This window comes from Myotis nattereri (assembly GCF_964212035.1).
Source record: "Myotis nattereri genome assembly, chromosome: 1".
Taxonomy (NCBI): domain Eukaryota; kingdom Metazoa; phylum Chordata; class Mammalia; order Chiroptera; family Vespertilionidae; genus Myotis; species Myotis nattereri.
In genome coordinates this window covers 213,282,501-213,299,301 of record NC_138075.1, presented here as the reverse complement: position 1 = coordinate 213,299,301, position 16,801 = coordinate 213,282,501, and positions in this window count along the sequence as shown.

Genomic DNA, 16,801 nt, shown 5'->3' with positions numbered 1-16,801 from the left:
TTGGGCCCACCATTAACAAGCCGAGGGGCACAGGGCAGCTTTGGTGTGTTGAATTACAGTTCATGTCAAATCCTTCACTATAATTTTTGCCTTAGCAATTGTCATTTCTGCCTTCCAAATTTTGAAACTTTGGGGCATTCTTCTTCACTTCATCTGTTTTCTCATGGGAGTTGGGAGTGCCAGGTAGCCAGAAATAATATTTCCCCCTGTACTGAGTATGAAACTGTCACAATTCTCCTTTAAAGTACGGCCATTATTTACACGAGAGCAATGCAAGTGAAAGTTGGCTGGAAATCTCTCTTCAGACCACTTGTGTGCATTTTCTGACAGTTATCATCTATCTGAAACACTGGCAGAGTAACCTTGGTTTTCATTAACCACCATTAGTTCATTTCTGGACTCCCAAGAAAACGTTGGCCTCTGTGCATACAGGCAAGACAATCTGGTATTTCTTTGAACCAGAACAATTACTTATCACCACATGGAAAACTTCTCTGTAACCAGACAGGTTTACTAAAGAGCAGCTGTACAGACTGATAAAATAGGGCACTGATTCATTTGGAGAGCACTAAGTCTGGAATATATAACTTTTTGAGTGGAAACACAATAAGTACTTGGGGAGGTTAAGAAAGGTTAGTGTGTACATGTCTGAAAGAGAATCAAATTTTTCATTCTTTTTAGAGAATTCTTCAAATAGCAAATCAAAGGATAAATTCCCAAATAAATACAGGAAGTGCTCATGAGCATGCAATAATGGCATTTGTATAATGATTCTTAAATATAGAAGATATATATATATATATTTAAATATAGAATATATATATATATATATATATATATATATATATATATATATAATAGAAATACAATATATATAAATTTAGAATGATACCTGGCATATACAAATCTATATATAATGTTGCCTTACCAATTGTGTGTGATTGTATACACTGTATGTACTAGTGGCCTGGTGCATGAATTCATGCACATTGAAAGGAAATTAATTAGAAGAAATATTTTAATATTGCTAGTTGCCCTTTCTCTATAATAGAAGTGTCAACCAAATTCACAATGACAGATGGAAACACATGCATGAGATTGGTGCCAGTGAGAGCTTTATATATATATTGTGCATATGCAGTCAACTTAGCTTTTTATAGATATAGAATAAACTTGCTTAATTAGACCTGCTTTCTGGTGTAGCTAAACTTTTTCCAATCCAGTGAAGCAACCCAACTTCTCTTTCAGGTAATTATCCGAAACACAGCAGTAAATAACAACATGAAGCAAATTATTGTTGTATATCACACAGGGAGAACAAAGGGTAAAATATTTAACTGCAGTAGTGTTTGACTATATCCTGCACAGTGAGAAAACCTGAAGTGATTTTCAAGGTCCACCGTTTCTTACTTCTTTTCAGTGGGGTCAAGTTTCTAAGCTTTCTAAATCTCCATTTTCCAGCTAATGAAAAAAAAAAAAAAAGGATTTCAAAGAGTCTCCTATCTACCTATTCTAGGACTTCTGTCAGGATGAAATGAGATGAGGCATGGGAAAATGCTTCACAGACATTTGGTTACAGTGTAAAATGTTTGCACCTGGCTATAAAGCAAGTCGTGTTCCTGGGATGAAGGAAGCTAGTTGCTAGGGAGAGGAAGCTGGGCATTGCTACATGATGTCATTACCTGGATGGACACTTAGCATATTAGCCTTTTATATATATAAACTAGAGGCTCAGTGCATGAAATTCGTGCACAGGGTAGAGGGGTTCCTAAGCCCAGCCTGCACCCTCTCCAATCCGGGACCCCTCAGAGATGTCCGACTGCCGGTTTAGGCCCTGTGAGATGGGGCCTAAACTGGCAGTTGAACATCCCTCTTGCATTCCGGGACCGCTGGCTCCTAACCGTTTGCTTGCCTACCAGCTTGATCGCTGCCTAACCACTCCCCTGCTGGCCTAATGACCCCCAACTGCCCTCCCCTGCCAGCCTGATCACCCCTAACTGCTTCTGTCTCAGCCCCCACCACCATGGCTTTGTCTGGAAAGAAGTCGGACAGTCAGAAGATGTCCAGTCTCCTGGTCTAATTAGCATATTTTCCCTTTTATTAGTATAGATAAGGTATGTGGTAATTAACTAACTAGGCCCATGTGAGCTGGCTGGGAAGTGGCTGACCTGGTACTTAAACCAGTGCAATCTGGCACCATTGTTCAGGCTTTTAACCATTATACCAGAGGTCCTCTCAGAAGAGGTAGCAAATATCAGTATGGATATTAAAAATATTTTATGTCATTAACTAGAGGTCCAGTGCATGGATTCATGCAATGGTGGGGTCCTTGGGCCTGGCCTGAACACTCTCATAATCCAGGACTCTGAAGGGGATGAAATACTTTATAAATAAAGAAATAAAAATACTTTAAGTCAAATTAAAAAATAAATGTTTTATCTACATGCACATATTTTAAAATCATATCTAGTTACCCAAATGGCAAAAACAGTAGGAAGTTCTTGCACCAACATGTAAAAAACACTAGTGTTTGCAATACAGTGGGACATAAGTACATTTTACAAATCTGCACATGACTTTTAGTCCTGGAGGATGCGGGTTAAAGGGCTAGCTATCTCACTAGTACTTACTAATACTCAATTGAATTGAGTATTCAATTGTGGGTTTTGTAATGTTAAAAAAATGCTGTTAGTTTAGTTTAACAGGCACATCAAATGGGAGACTAACAGTGAATTGACAATAAATATTCATTTCCTCCACTATGAACTTCCTTCCACATACATACACATGTGCTTCTGCATACATATCACCATCTTATGCAGCTCAGTTCATTTTATATATGTAATCAACATCATTGAATCTGAAAATCTAGCCCTATACAAACTCAGAGCATATATCTTTGTGTTCAAAACCACAATCTACAAATGATACTAACCTTCATATGAGGAGCATTATTTTATCAGTAATTCATGGGTCTGTTTCACTATCATTAGTAGTGCTTAATTTTCTAATGTGTGATCATGACCATTGTTTGTGGAAATAGCTGTGCCATATTTATATAGCTTAGGAAACTTTGATACATGAATACAATCCCTAGTACAAACTCTGATGAGGTTTTCTAGATAAAAATGGATTTTTGAATAAGCATTAAACAGGAATGAAGAATACTAATCAGATAAAAATAAGTTGAAAGAGCCCAGGCTGGTGTGCTCAGTAGTTATATTGTCATCTCTTGCATCAAAGGGTCTCTCTTTTGATTCCCAGTCAAGGGCACATACTTAGGTTTCAGGTTTGATCCCAAGACCTGAAGCCACAGGCAGGAAGCAACCAGTCAGTATATCTCTCTTCTCTCTTCTCTCTTCTCTCTTCTCTCTTCTCTCTTCTCTCTTCTCTCTTCTCTCTTCTCTCTTCTCTCTTCTCTCTTCTCTCTTCTCTCTTCTCTCTTCTCTCTTCTCTCTTCTTTCTCTCTCTCTCTCTCTCTCTCTCTCTCTCTCTCTCTCTCTCTCTCTCTCTCCTTCTCCCTCCTTCTCCCTCCTTTCCATTCTCAAAAACAATGGAAAAAATATCCTCAAGTGAGGATTAACTAAATTGGAAGATTTGTTCATTCCTTTCTTTCTAGTTTTGCTAGTTTTATGCATTATATCTATCAATATAAAATCAAATGTGCCAACATGTAACTTTATTTTTGTATAGTGATCTTAATATTTGTTTAGGACACTATGTTAGTTCATTTAGGCTTCTCTGTAACAAAATAGCACAACTAGGGGGCTGATAAACAACAGACATTTATTTCTCATAGTTTGGAGACCCGAGTTTCGACATCAGGTGTCAGCTCAGTTGGTTTCTGGTGAAGACCCTCTCGCAGGTTACCAACTTGTCCTTGTATCTCCACATGGCAGAAGGGGTTCCCGTTAGCGTGTTCTACAGGGTGTCTTTTATAAGGTAACTAATTCTATTCATGAGCGCTTCACCTTCAAGTTATTAAGGCTGAATTGGACTTTGAGTCTTGTCTACTTTACTGTGGCCTCTACCTTAATTAAGAGGATCAGTGGTATTAAAAACACTGTATATATCTCTATATCTAGAGCAATGCAAAACCTATTGACTTCGACAAAGCTACCCCAATCTGGAGCAATGCATCTGTGTTTAGATCCTAAAAACCTATGTCTGAGTAGGAAAAGTTATAATCAAGTACAAAACAATACATAGCATGATTGGTAGAATCCATTTCCTAGTAGCAACACACCATCAAATCTGCTAAGCAACTACACAAAAACAGTTATACATTTAAAAATTGTATATGTGCCCTGGCCAGTGTGTGACAGCCTGTGCACCCAAAGGTTGCTGGTTTGATTCTGGGTTGGAGGCTCCACCCCCAGTAGGAGACATGCAGGAGGCAGCCAATAAGATGTTCAGCTCTCACATCAATTTCTCTCTCTCTCTCTCTCTCTCTCTCTCTCTCTCTCTCTCTCTCTCTCTCTCTCCCCTCTCCCTCTCCCTCTCCCTCTCCCTTTCTCCCTCTCTTAAAATCAATACAAAATCATTTTAAATATTATATATATAAAAATGTTGGACATCCACAGAAGCTGAGAGGATAGGTGGAATACTAATAAAGGAAGAACCTGATCTAGCTTGATTTGATATTCATTTCTTCAATGGCTATTTGCCAAGTTTTTCCTGTGATAAATATGAGTTTTGTTATAAGCAGAAAGACTTTACTAAGAAAATGAAGAATCAGCATAATTTTTGAAGCCAGAGTGAGCTGACATGACATAACGGTTTTTTAGAATATTTTCTAATTTTATGCCAATTTGCCTCCCTTGGATATTTGTTGACTACTTGTATAACACAGTGGACTGTGGGACTGGGATGAAGATGTAAAGTACAATCTTTTACTAATCCTGAAGGGCTCGAGAGACGAATAATGCTAGGGAGAGGGTCCTCCCTCAGGACCTTTTTCAGATTTTGAACTTGGTTGAGGTGAGACACAAAGGGGCTTTGCTCAAGTTCTCTGAAAAACAGAACTTTCAGATGAGAGGATGCAGATATTTGCCAGGATCTCAATCAAAAGTTTGAACAAACCAAGCCCTAGGAAGTATTGCATTTGAAAGGCAGTAAAATCTGTTTTATTATGCTCAGGAATAAAGTTCTCTTTTAAGAAAATTGCATCTTCTCTATATGGCATACAATCATCCCATATAATAAAAGGATAATATGTAAATTGACCCTAAAGGCAGAACAACCAGAATGACCATTCAACCAGTCACTATGAGGCACACTGACCACCTCTCGCTCCCTCTCCCGTAATCAGGCTCCAATCGCCCAATGGCAAATGGGGAACCAAGGGTGGGTGACGGTGGGGGGTGGGGCCAGCTGCGGGCAGCCTGGGAAGATGGCCCTGATCGCAGGCCAGGGCTAGGGACTATACCTATGCACGGATTTCATGCGCTGGGCCTCTAGTATATTATCAGGCATGGAAACAGGTATTAAAAGGTAAATGATAATTGAACGAGAGTAAAAAATATTGAAGTAGTTATAACAATAATGCAAATGTTGGAATTAGAAGAAAAAGACTTTAAAATAACAATGACCATACAAATGTAACTAAAATAAAGGTAATAATAAATAAATGCTTGAAATGTAATTTCAATAGATAATGTAATTTATTAATATAAAAAATAAGAGAAACATTCTAAAACAGAAAAACTATAATTTTAAAAATTAAGGATTCCTTTGATAGGGATAAAAACAGATCAGGGGTAGTGAAACACAGAATTTTGAACTCAAAGGCAGGCAAGTTGAAATTACCTATCCGGAAGAATAGAGAGAAATATAATGAAAGAACACCCAGGAGAATGAACCATGTGGGATAAAGTCACATTGCCTAGAATATTTGCAAATAGAGGTTTAGGAGAAGATGAGAAAAGTATCTGAGATGAAGGATGACATTTGTAAGTTTCCTAGGATGGCACTGAAGTACATTACCTGTGTGTGAGAGAGAAGTAGAATGAGTAAATGGGAAGATTAAATTGGGATTCAGTTGTAGCATGGCCTCATCTAATTCCAAGAGGAGCATGGCCCTTCATAATTGTCCAGATTGAAAAAAAAAAAAAGGAGCCAGACTTTGAACAGCCATTGTGTACAGGCTGCACCTCCTTGACAAAGAAGGATCCCGTTGGCTGAGGACGGTTCCCACAAGATTAATCTGTAAGCTGTCTGCCAGCATCCAAACACCCCAAGCATCTGAGGGAATGAGAGTAAAGGATGGATTTGAGCATCCATACATAGGACGGACTATAGTCTACTCTTTGTAAGACACACTGTCAATATTCATTTGCTACTATGGCTGGGACTAGAAGAGGGCACTTCCAGTCTTTCTTACTATGCTACCTTTTACATCCCAGGCCAAAGAATTAGTGCAAATTTTCTGCCAACTAACAAATACATCTATTTAAAGATGAAGGAAATCATCACTGTATTGTCCAATGTCAAATGGAGCCACTGGGCTTTAGATTTTGACTAGGAATCCATTCACTTTCTTTCCTGTACAATATTCTCTGCCATCACCCACCAGCCAGTCTAACCAGCAAGTCACAGTGACACCTCAAGTACCCTGATATCAATAATATCTTGGCATTGTTCTTTCCCCTGCATTTTTCTACATGAATGAATGGCCATTGCTTCCTTTAGAGGACTGAGAAATCATTCTGGGATATCTATTCTTGGGAAATTCAAGGTCCATTCTCTTAGAGACTTTTCAACTTAGAGACCAGTCCAACTGTACCTACTTATTCCTTTTTAGTTTTTCCCAAGTGAAAAACCAAAGTGCTAATGAGAGGGAAACACCATTTTAGAATGCCTATTACCAAATTATTGTTTTCATCTAGAGAATACCTGCTTCTTTTGATGAGGGTCTTCCTCCGCCAACCTACAAAAGAAAATGGCTAAGTGCTTCCACACAATATTGAAACTGTCTTTCAATATCTTCTAAAGGTTAGCCCAATACTGAAAACCTTTTTCATATTTACTGTGAGATTCTTAATCATAATGGTATTAAATTATAAACCTCATGAGAACAGGGGTTGACTGTATCATATTTATGACTGTTTTCAAATACCTGGCATAGTGCCTGACAAGGAGATTTTCAACAAATATTTACTGAGTGAATAAAGGAATACATGAATGAATGAATAAAGACAGCAAAACATCTGACTTAAATCACAGATTATTAAATGTGAATTTTACTTCAATTATATGGTGTAAACTGAAGAAAACTTGTCTCCTGAAATTAATGAAAAGTATATCATAGTAATAAGTAGCAATGCACACTTAAAATTGTTATGCTTGGTCTTCAAACATTTTTATAAAAGAAAAAAATACTAAAATTAAAGAGGAAAACATTATATTTATTAAAATAAGGAAAGAAAACAATTCGGCTCATATTGTCAGAAGAGGAGAATTCTGTAATGTCCAGTGAGGCATAAGGACCCTGGTTAAAAGAATGTTGTTGTTTTTCCAAAAAGAAAATACCCCTGGACAGCTCTTTTGTTTAAATAGTATGGCAGATCTCAAGGGAAACACATGGAAGGAAAATGTGAAGTACCTGAAGCTCACAGGACAATGGGGCTACACAATCTTAACAGTGTATGTTAGCAACGAATCTCATTGGAGAGCAGTTTCAGTTCTTTCCTATCATCTATAAATGGTTACCTCAATGCTCACCTCTTCTCCAGAGGACCATCCTGGCTATTGCAGTGTATTAGATGCCATTCTTTACAGTTCAAATTCAATTTTTTTCAATATGTTGAGATAATTTCAGAGAAGAGACCAATCAATTCTAGATGCATATTTAGCTAAGACTAGAATCAAATTTCCAAAACCAAATGAGTATAGAAAAGGTATTTTATTTTTTAATATATTTTTATTGATTTTTAGAGAGAGAGGGAAAGGGAGAGGGATAGAGAGATAAAAACATCAATGAAAGAGGAAGTCATCGATTGTCTGCCTCCTGAACGGCCCCCACCGGGGATCAAGCCTGCAACCTGGGCATGTGCCCTGACCAGGAATCGAACTGGTGACCTCTTGGTTCCTGAGTCAATGCTCAACCACTCAGCAACACCAGCCAGGCTAGAAAAGGTATTTTAATGTGAGCATTTAACCTGCTTACAAAATATTTAAAATTTAATATTCATAATATTAATGTAGCTTTCTCAGGATGTTTCAGAAATGTAAATGTTGATGGGCTTCAGGAACACCTTTAACATTATACTACAAATGAAGTATTGCCCTGCTTTGTTTAGATACCAATTGTATCAGACACATCCTATACCTTACAGCAAATCCATATGGCTCACTATCTTTAGTACATCTCTAGGATTGTGATAACATGTTTTTATAGGCTCTGGAGAGACTCATATAAACACACCTGATAGTACATGCCTCAGGTCCTTGATACTTTCAGTCCAGGGGCTGTATTGTTGATTTCCCCATAGGAATCAACTTAGTGCCCAACCATATGCAGTTCAGAAGTACTCATGCCCACCAGGCAAAGACCATAGGGAGCACATTGATGGTTAAAGTTAGATTTAGTAGGTTCTAGTAGAAAAGAATGTTGAGAACAATGGAAAATATATCTATATAAAAGCCTAAGCTACCATCACAACCGAACAGACAACCAAACAGGCTGCGTGGGACAACCAGGCTGGCAGGAGGGTTAGTGAGGGACAACCAAACAACCAAGCAGCAGGCTGCGTGGGGTGACCAGGCTGTCCAGGGGAAGGGGGGTAGTTGGAGGCGATCAGGTTGGCAGGCAGAGGCAGTTAGGGGTGATAAAACCTCCCAGGGGGGCAGTTAGGGGCAATCAGGTAGGCAGGTGAGCATTTAGGAGCCAGAGGTCCAGAATTGTGAGAGGGATGTCTAACTGCCGGTTTAGGCCCGATCATCAGTCCTAAACCGGAAGTCGGACATCCCCTGAGGGGTCCTGGATTGGAGAGGGTGAAAGCTGGACTGAGAGGACCCCTCCCGACCCCTTATTACCACACAAATTTTGTGTGGTAATAAGAGTTGTTAGAAGGGTATAATGGTTAATTGTATGTATCAGCTGCCTGGACTAAGAATGCCCTGATAGTAGTGAAACGTATTTTTAGGTGTGTCAGGGAGGGTGTTCTGAAAGAGATTAGCTTCTGAATTGGGAGGCTGAGGCAATATCAAAATTGCCAAAATTTTGGCAAATTGACAAAATTGACAAAATAAACTTCCCCTTATATGTATATCTATATTTATAGCTCTTATCTGTAGCTATACCTATATCTATATCTATATCTTATGTACCCTATTGGTTCAAATTTCTGCAGAACTCTGACTAATATAGATTTACATATAGAATTTTGGGCATCTGTTAGGAGATTTGGTGGGAGGTTCAAGAAAACTGGGCTGTTGTGAATTGAGTTCTGTAAGAAATCGGAGACAATGTAAAGATTTCATATTTGCTATTTTATTTATGTTGAATGCAGGAGGAACAGAGAAGGGCTAGGATTATCATGGGAAAAGAAGTTATGATGAGGAGGGGATATTTGGTCATGTTTTGTGCTTGCAAAATATATTTATTTTTATCACTCTTTAGGCATATTTTGTAGTGTTCTTATTTTTCTCTTATCCTATTATGGTCAGGAAGAGACCTGGTGTGACATTTATATTATGAATAAAATTTTATGTTCAACAAAAGAACACCATGGCTAAGTTGGTAAAAGCAAAATAAATAAAAATAAATAAATAAACAGCTACCATATGTTATTGTTGCCTCTTTCTCAAACCAATGAGACAGGATGATGTGAACAAATTCTTCCCGGTAGTCATTTCTGAGACACAGGATTTATGTCTTTTTGTGAACAGTCCAAAATTATCAAGAAACCCATTAAATTAGTTGCAGCCATCTTGATAACAAATCATTATATTGGCTCTTGCTGGTTCCTGCTCTTGTACTTCAGCTCCCATTTTTGAGTATATGTGTTTTCAAAAATTCCCTCAGACTCTGCTTTCTGATGAACCTGAGTATGACAGTGGCTACCAAGAGGGGCCTCTAAGTAGATGTTCAGGATGGATTTTTGGACATAGATTACTCATCAGTCTGATAACTAGAAGATACATTACTGATGGTAATTTGGGTTCCCATTTCTTCTTTACATAGTACATCATAAAAGCTAAGGTTCCCAGCTGTGATTAATTGTATGAGCATAAAGCAACAGGATATACTTTGACTTTGCTGCTTGAACAGTATGAGAGAAATAATAACTCTAATTATTGGAGAGCTTGGCTTTTTATAACTGCACTTGAAGTTTTATAAAAAAAAAAAAAAATCCTATATAATAAAAGCCTAATATGCTAAGTGTCCAGTCATCCAGTCAGTTGTTCAACCAATCGAAGTGTAATATGCTAATGATATACTAAGGCAGCACAACCACTCACTGTGACATGCACTGACCACCAGGGGGCAGACAGTTGACTGGTTGACCAGTCGTCATGATGCACGTTGACCACCAGGGGGCAGGTGCTCAATGCAAGAGCTGCCCCCTGGTGGTCAGTACACTCCCACAGGGGGAGCGCCGCTCAGCCAGAAGCCAGGGTCATGGCTCCGTGGCAATGCTAAGGATGTCCGACAGCTGTCTTAGGCCTGCTACCCCCAGGGAGAGGGCCTAACTTGTCAGTCAGACATCCCCTGAGGGCTCCTGGACTGTGAGAGGGCACAGGCCGGGCTGAGGGACTCCCTGCCCCCTCCCAAGTGCTCAATTTCATGCACCAGAACTCTAATATATATATTATATATACCCATGAAATGCAACTGTTAGCTTAGGGAAAGCTGAGGAAGCCAAAGGACCTCTACAACAGCTTTTAAAGCTACTCGCATATCTTTCAACTGCTGTAAATCAAAAGTACAACCTTGAACAATGATATAGCAACACCTCAATGTACACTCTATGTCCAACCTGATAGGTTCCTATGTCAATGGGTAGCAATAGCCTGGGAGGATGAGACCTAGGATGGGGTCATCTAGATAAATGACCCTGAGTTTTGTGAACCCTCAGATTCTCCTGACTCCTCTATGATATGAAAAGTTCTTTTCTACTTTTCTAAAGAAAGCATCACATCTTTTCCTTAAGATTGTGCAAAGAGTTCACATAGGGCAAGTGTTTTTGAGGATTTTTCTTAAGGATTTCAATATATTCATTCACCTGCAATCTTCATTGCATCTGTGTTAAAAATAAGGGCCAGATCTTATCATAACCTAAGTTATAAAGTACAGCCATTGCTCTGAGATTAAATAGGCTATATACTTAAAGAATTAAATGAGCTAGCTAATAGAGGGGGCTAATAGGTAGGCATTAGCCAGGATAGCACCTATATATTAGATAGGTAAGTATGTTCATACTGGTTAATGACATTATTAGGTCATTATGAGGATAAGGGAGATATGAGGATGGCTCACAAAACATTTATTGTCACCTGCCTGTCATGGCTCAGTGTTGACCTTTGAACCAGGAGGTCATATTACAATTCCCCATTAGGGTACATGCCTGGGTTGTGGGCTCAATCTCCAGTGTGGGCTGTTGTGGGAAGCATAAGACTTGGTTGAAAAGTTTGTAAGGAGGACATTCCCAGTAAAGGGAAAAGTGGGGAATCCACCCACCCTGTTTATTGGAATTCTGACTTAGGGGAGTGCCAAAGGCAGCACCCCTAATTGTTCCATGACCTTTCCAAACAAGTCTGTGCACGTGCTGAATCCCAGGTGTTTACTGGAATCCTTATGCTTAATCTTTAGGTGTCCTTGCTTAAAAGACACTACAAACACATGTGTCCTCCCAATATTACTTACCCTACTGATTGTTTCTAAAAGATAAACTTTATCTCAAACTGCTGTTACAATAAAAGCCTAACATAGCAGGCAATCGAGACTGTCTGGTTCCTTTAGCCAGGCAGTCCCTTAGCCCTCCTTTCACAGCAAATGTTGTGTTGGAGTAATCCATTCATCCGTCACTCAAGGCCTGCTGGTCAGCCCTGGCAGGGTGTGCAGGAGGCAGCCAATCAATGATTCTCTCTCATTATTGATGTTTCTATATCTGTCTCCCTTTACATTCTTCTCTGAAATCAATAAAAACATATTTTTTTAAAAAGCATTTATTGTCATGGGTACATGAAATCACGTCTCTAAATATAAGGGTGTTCAAGAATACCTGGATACAATACTAATATTTTCCTGACATGATTTATTAAAGTTTAATGTAAAGATAGGTTATGATAAACAAGGTATAGATACCAGAACTTCCTTGGCATAATGTTCAGGTGGGACGTATGAAGCTCAAGGAGATGAACATTGTAGAATGAGATTGAATTTTATATATCCTTAAACCCACTATGAGAATGCATTCCATTTATTGCAGCTTTCTGCAGGACAGCCCAGGGGACACTACCTTCATTACAGGACAAAGAAATATACTAGCCATGGGGAGATGAGGGAAGAGGATGGTGCTCATTGGCAACTTTGAGAATCTGGAGCTAGCTGCCCATGTAGACTAGAGTTAGTGGTAGAAGTTTAGTACATGGGATTGAACACTGGCATTTTGGAGTGACAAAACCCAATAACATTACATATAAATCAGAGGCAAGGCCTGAACAAAGATCATGGTGTCTTTGTCCACAAGGATGAATAGTGTTAATTAATGGAATTTAGTATCCTTGAGGCAAAATAGGTAGATGACCAAATATGGTAAAGATCAACTGGATTATTATTGATCAAATATGATATTAAATATTTCAGAAATCTGATGATAGCCTCTGACTGAATAGTGACACTCCTTTAGTTCCATTTCTAAGCCTGGAAAGACCATTCTCATCCAGAATTCTTCTTGTGCTGTTGGCAAAGGGATAAAGAGGCTTGAGTTGATTCTAATGGTGAAGTGTTGAAAGCTGGTGTTTGGAGTTGAAGACTGATAATACTAGTAAAAATAAGCAGAAAAGAAATAGCAGAATAGAATGATGGAGATGTAGATCTCTATTTTTATGTAGCATTCTGGTCTTTACATGATCCTGAGAGCTTAATGTATGGATATACTGTTTTTTCAGAGTACAGTATACTCTTTAGTACAGTAGGATGCCATCCTTTTTCCTCTTGTACTTTTCCCTTAACTTTATTAAGTTTTAGGCATAAGATGTATACATTCATATATTCACAGTCTATGCCAGCATAAGCTTTGAGCTAGAATACTAAAATTACCAATCTTACAAATTACAAAGTGGTTTGTTGAAATGTCAAATTAAACAAGTAAGTTGGTGATATTTTAGAAAAGTTTAATATATGCATCAGGCATTTGGCAAGTTAATGGTCACTCTGAATATAACCAAATCTCAGTTTCTTGGAAGCCTTTGCATTTAAATGTAAAATATATATTAGAAAAAATTAATCTCTTCCAGGTGGAATCACCCATTTGAAACAATAATTTTAAAACCAGAAATAGGAGAACATGCCTTGACCATTTTGATGAGAGTGGTAGAGGGTGATAGGCGATTCTTTGGATTAAAATAGGCATCGTTGACAAAGCTCTTAGTAAAGGAATCATGTACTAAGGAATTTGAATTATCTGGTCCAAAGGTGGTGACATTGCTTCTAAATAGAAGTGTAATTTAATTATCTTTTTCTGGCTTCATAGACTTTTTCTACATCTGATTATCTAGGCTTCATTGCAGTTCTGTGAGCTATTTCATATACTAGTACTTCACTTAATTTATGTCTATCTAAACAAGATAGCATAAGTGTTGTTTCTATTGGGTTGATGAAATAGTTCAGCCAGGTTTAAATAACAGTGCTGAGGAACCTTTCAAAATGGGAGGTTTCAGAGAATATGTCAGGTTTGATGATTGCTTAAAGTTGTTTAGCAATCTATAATAATAAAAGCATAATATGCAAATGGACCGTATGGCCAAGACTGTCCAGATGTCCTTCCAGATGACCTTCTGGATGAAGCCAGAGCTGCAGCCAAGGGATGGAGGCAGCTGCCCTCGACTGCAAGAGAGGGACTGAGGCAGCAGCCTGCAGCTGGGAAGGCCTACTCTTGCATGAATTTTGTGCATCGAGCCTCTAGTGATTTAATACATTCAAATAGCCACATACAAATTGACTATTCTTAAATTTATTCAGAATTTTAGGTCATTTGTCATTTTGATTTTCTTGTATTGGTTTGTAAATAAAATGTAAACTTATCCTTTCAAACTAGGTAAAGGAATGCCTTAGTGACACATGTAAGGAAGAATAGATGCCAAACCACACCATTTGCCAGGGAAACATGTGAAGTTGCTTGATAATGTCAGGAATTTTACATTTCTGAAATATAAAAAAAAGGATCATTAACCAAAAATACCAGCCTCTGTATATTCAGAGCATTAAGATTATGTCAATGCCAACATTTACTTGTAAAGGTCTTATAAGCAACCATTTCTGAGGCATGCTATAAATTCAGATAACAAAATGGGTCATCAATCCATCAAATTATCTTGTGATGATGTTTAAGTTATGAACAAGAATGGTAGCTAATGATGAAGTAAAAGTGTAAGGCTTCACCAACAGAACTGAGATTAAATATGTGCATATGTCTTCCTGATCTTCCTTTTATTGGAAACTCCAAAATTATTTTGTGAAACCTATCCATCGCTGCACACACAGGTGTGGTAAGAGAGAAAAAGAAAGACACATGTGATCCGACACCTCTGATAAAAAGAAAATCTTTAAAGAGCTGTTCCTAGAGGTATACCTAATATATAAACGGGCATTGGAGATGCAAACCAACATGGTATAGGCAGGAAAAGTAGTTTGATTGATATGGTGTTTCTCTCCACACCCCGCCTCCCAGCAGGAGGAGCTGATGCCTCAGCTGAAACAATGGAATCACACCTCACTAACTCTATAATTTCAACCTCCCTAATCTGCATCCACTGCACCTGGTTCATTGTCTCCATTTACTCAACCAATTTCCACAGGCTAGAGGTACAGCCTTAACTGGCTGCTGGCCAGAAAGTAAACAAAGGGAAGAATGAGTGGCTCCCTGTACTCATGCCTCCCCAACACAACACCAGATAGAAAAAAAAAAAAAAGTTTTGATCATTATAGCCTTAAAAAAAACACACACAAAACGCATGCTGTTATTGTTTAAAATATCTTAACTTTACAAAGTTCATTTAATTCTCATTTCCAAGAGTTACCTTTTGAATCCTGTGGTGGAGTTTAACTTGCAAGGGATTTAATTGATGGCATAAATTCTGCATTGCAGGTTTAGTGAATAAGTAGGCCTGGGCTTTCCTACAGTCAGCATTACTGCTGGAGTGTTTTGGTATCTGTTAGAAAGTTTTACACATATTTTTATATGAGAGAGGTGCATCTGTGGGAATTTTTGTATGGAGTGTTAGGAATTATGGTACATATGCAAACTTGTTTATAAAATATGCAAATTGCTTGTAGTTATTAATACTAACACCTGTCTACACCGTGTGTTACCCATAGAGAGACAATGTGTGTATTTGCTGTAATGTAGAGAAATGCTAACTTGAATTTTTCAACAATTCATTTTTTACCCTTCTGCAAGTTTTAGTTTCGGCTTCCAATTTGAGAGAATAAAAACAGAATGTACTGTGGTTTTATGAATAGATTTCTAAGAAAACAAAGTTTGATAAACATAGAAAAGTAGTAGGTGTACAGGTTAATAATGGTGGATTTTGTAACCAAAGAAAACAGGATAATTCAAGAGAAACATCAAAAGTGCTTTATTCAAAGTAATGTCCATCGCTAGCTACACATTTCCCTCATCTTTCAGGTAATTTGTAGATACAAATAGAACTTTTCTTGTTTTGAGGCAAACCATCCAGAGACCCAATTTTCCACTTCTTCGTACGTTCTGTAGTGCTGCTGAGCAAGTGCATGTGCCAGCGATCAGAACAAGTGGGAATCTGAAGGAGCAAGGTCTGGTGAATACGGCGGGTGGGTTAATACTTCCCAGGCAAGATCTTTTAATGTGTCTTTAACTGGTTTTGAAGTGTGTGATGGTGCGTCATCATGAAGCAAAATTACTTTGCTGTGTCTTCTGGAACATTCTGGTCATTTCACGATCAAAGCATGGTTCAAGTTGATTATTTGTTGTCAGTAGTGATTATATTAACGGTTTCAGCTGGTTTTAGAAGCTCATAATACACCACACCTTCCTGATCCCACCAAACACAGAGAATTGTCTTCTTTCAGAAATGATTTGGCCTTGCAGTCGATGTTGATGGTTGACCTGGATCAACCCATGATTTTGTGCATTTAGGGATCTCAAAATAAATCCACTTTTCATCGCCAGTCACAATTATGGCATCCTGGCCTAATTTGCATATTACTTCTTTATATATACAGATTTTTTTATTGCTTTCAGAGAGAGGAAGGGAGAGGGAGAGAGAAATAGAAACATTAATGATAAGAGATAATTATTCATCAGCTGCCTCCTGCACACACCCTATTTGGGATCAAGCCCACAACCCAGGGATGTGCCCTAACCAGGAATCAATCCCAAGACCCTTCAGTCCTCGGGGCCAATGCTCTAACCACTGAGAAAAACCAGCCAGGGCTGGAAACAGTTTTAGTTTAGACCACAGTGATAATTCATTAGGCCACATGCATAATTTGGAGTGTGTTTTTTTTAAACCTTCATTAGTAGTCATCAGGGTAAAAATCATTGTATATAAAGCAGGCAAAAAAATCAGTAGAAACAGGAGTGCTGATGGTGTG